The following is a 3,126-nucleotide window of genomic DNA, read 5'->3' as shown; positions in this document are numbered from 1 at the left end:
ATTCGGTGCCAGTGTTCTGAGAATGCTGACTGCTGTGAATGGCTTATTTGGAGGGGACAGATAAAGAAGTTTGCCACAGGGGAACTAATTATGTGTAGAACAGCCTAATGAAGAATTAATCAAGGTTCCTGGTCAGTCTCATCTCATAGGGGGATATGGAGAGGACACAGCTAGGGAGAGCCAGAGGTAGCTAGGAAGCTAGCACCCTAAGGAGGTGTTAGAATTTTTGTGTGTGGTGTTTTGTTTGTTTGTTTTCCAAGCCACGTAAACATAATGGGGGTGGCGTGGTATAATAAGAAAAATACTTGGTCTTTGTCCCCAGCTCCTGACACAGAGCTCCTAAAACCTTTGGACTTTCAGGAATGACCAGGGTGGTAAGCCTCTGGTCCCCAGAAAGACCAAGCCTTGATTTGAGGTCTAGAACTTTCAGCTCAACCCCCAAACTTCTGGGGAGGTCAGAGGGGCTGGGGATTGATTTAATCATGAAAAGCCATAATGAAATCTTCATAAAACCTAATGGATGGGGTTTGGGGAGCTTCTGGGTTGAAGACATGGAGTTGCTAGGAGGTTGGCTTGCTCAGACAGGGCATGGAAACTGCGTTTCCCTTCCCATACCTTGTGCTTTGCATCTCTTCCCTTTGGCTATTCCTGAGTTGTATTCTTTATAATAGGCAAAGAAAGCACTTTCCCAAGTTCTGTGAGTCATTCTAGCAAATTATCAAATATATGAGGAGGGTATGCGGGAATCCCTGAATTTTCAGCCAAGTCGGATACAAGTGTGGGTAACCCGGGGACAGGATACTTGTAATTGGTCTGTGAAGTGAAAACAGTCTTGTGGGACTGAGCCCTTAAACCTGTGGAGTCTGGAGCGTTAGTGCCTGAATTGAATTGAATTGAATTGAATTGAATTGTAGGGCACCTCACTGGTGCTGGAAATTGAAGTAGTGTTGAAAAAGATGCCATATGTTTGCTTGGGAGGAAGAAACCTAGTAGGTAGAAATCTGATGGGTTCTTAGATGTGTTCGTACATTATTTCACAAAAGATCGAGTCAGTTTTCCCAAACACAGAGTTGGGGAGGGTGGTATCACCTCCCACCCCAGACCTTGGTGTGCTGCAGTCCTCCAGGTGTTTTAGGTGGACCAAGATGAAGGGCTCTTCAGCTGGCTGAATCTCCCCAAGTATGGGAAGATAAAATAGGTTAACTCTTAGTCAACTCTCTGTTTCTCTTCCCCTTGGTCTCAATTTTATTTCTACTTCCTGTGTATAGAGAGGAGAGGCTGAGGAACACATTAGGTGATTTGGTGGGATTTGCTGGAGTTTAGTGAGTGCTTGGGATGCTGAGGAAAAAGGTATAGGGAAGCTAAGAGACTTTAAGGAAGAAGGGATAATAATCATTTGTAAATTACTTAAGTCCTGTGGCATAAACCCTCTTTCTTACTACTAACTTCCCCCCACCCTGCCCCCCCAAAAAGTAAAGTCTGCTTAGCCCAAGGTTGGTGATACTTCAGAGAGTTAAAGGAAAAGGGGCTGCATTTTTCATGTGTGTAGACATGGGGTAGAGAAAACAGAACACTGGAGGTCAAGCTTCTAGACCTCTTTTGGCATCACTCTATTTCATCCCCTTTCCCTACAGGGAAATAGTGACTGTCACTAGATTTGAGCATCTCAAAGCTCCTCAGTAGTAGGTTTCTACTCTAGCTACAACCATCTGGTTTCTACCTCCCCTCCCCGGGCCCCTTCTGCCTAGAGACAGTTTCAACAAATTAAAAGAAAAAAGAAAAGGAAAAGAAAATCCCAAAACACAATTGCACCGCCCTGTTTCTGTGCCATATTTCTTATAGGAGGTGGAAGGAAGGGATAAATGGGTCACACTCGGTGCCACATCTGCAGGACTACAGATTTGGAAACCTGCAGGGGATTAAGCAGAATGATTGTTTGTAGGTGCCCACCTTGGCCTTCCCCAATGTGCAGCCCAAGCCATTTTCTTGAGAAGGGAGAAAAATAGCATCCATCCCAGAGCTGTCTCTCTCAGGGACAAATGCTGTAATCAGAATAGCAGCAGGCAAGCTCAGTTCCCTCACCTTCCCCCACATTCAGAACAGCATGATTTACATTCCTAGTGCTGTCTGACTGCGAAATAGAGGGGTAAATGCAGTTAATTCCAACGAGAGCATGTTTTCTGGTTACCCAGACCCAATGTTGGCACAACCCCAACAATGGGTCCTCTATAGATATATGGCTTTGACCCGAGTCACATCCTAGATTCACTCCAATATAAGATCCACCTGATGGTTCATGTTTTCTCTATGGCAATTTTAGAGACTTCATTTTGATTTGGAATTTTACCAAAATGAATACTAGTTTAGAGTGAATGTGAGCAAGTTGGTAGGTTTCTTCAAATTGGTTCTGTAAGAAATCACAGTAGGACCAGACATGCACATCTCAACCTGGACTGGTCTCTCATGAAAGGAGATACAGGGAGGCGGGTTTCAGCTGGGAGTAAAGTTCAAGGAAGGGCAAAGATGAAAAAAGACCTTAACCTGTGTGAGTCTGTGACAGCAGCAAAGAAAAACACATTAAGATGCTGAGTTCTGAGCCATTGGGGAGAGCTGAAGGGCATAATCAAGTTATTTTCTGTTAGTGTCCAAAGAGATTAAGTTATTGTGAAAAATTTAGTGAATAAACTAGTAAATGGTTTATTCCCACTAAAAACAAGAGGAAGTACAATTTATTGGGAACATTTACTTATTAATTTTTCAGATATTTTTGAGTGTTCTTTAGGTGCAGTTCCAGGTTTTGTTGGTCCTAAAGCTTATATAATTTTTTTTTGGGGGGGGGGCCTTCTTTAAGATAAATAATCCAAAAAATTAAAAACAAAATTAGATATATGGTCTTAGAAGGAGCTCATGCAAAGTGAGGTTCCCTGAAGTTTAGGCTTCATTACGTTCATGGTAAATTTTCACAGTTGGTGTCTATTATATGCCCAGTGGGCATCTGGCATTTTGCCTTCTTTGTTTTTATTCTCCCTTTTCTGAAGATGGCACTTTAAATTTCCTTTGAGAAATCAGTCTTCTCTCACCTTTTGTCACATGGCTCATGGGTTCGGCATATGACTCAGACCTGGC

The sequence above is a fragment of the Myotis myotis genome, unplaced genomic scaffold, assembly GCF_014108235.1.
Source record: "Myotis myotis isolate mMyoMyo1 unplaced genomic scaffold, mMyoMyo1.p scaffold_m19_p_5, whole genome shotgun sequence".
Lineage (NCBI taxonomy): Eukaryota > Metazoa > Chordata > Mammalia > Chiroptera > Vespertilionidae > Myotis > Myotis myotis.
This window is presented reverse-complemented; position numbering follows the sequence as displayed.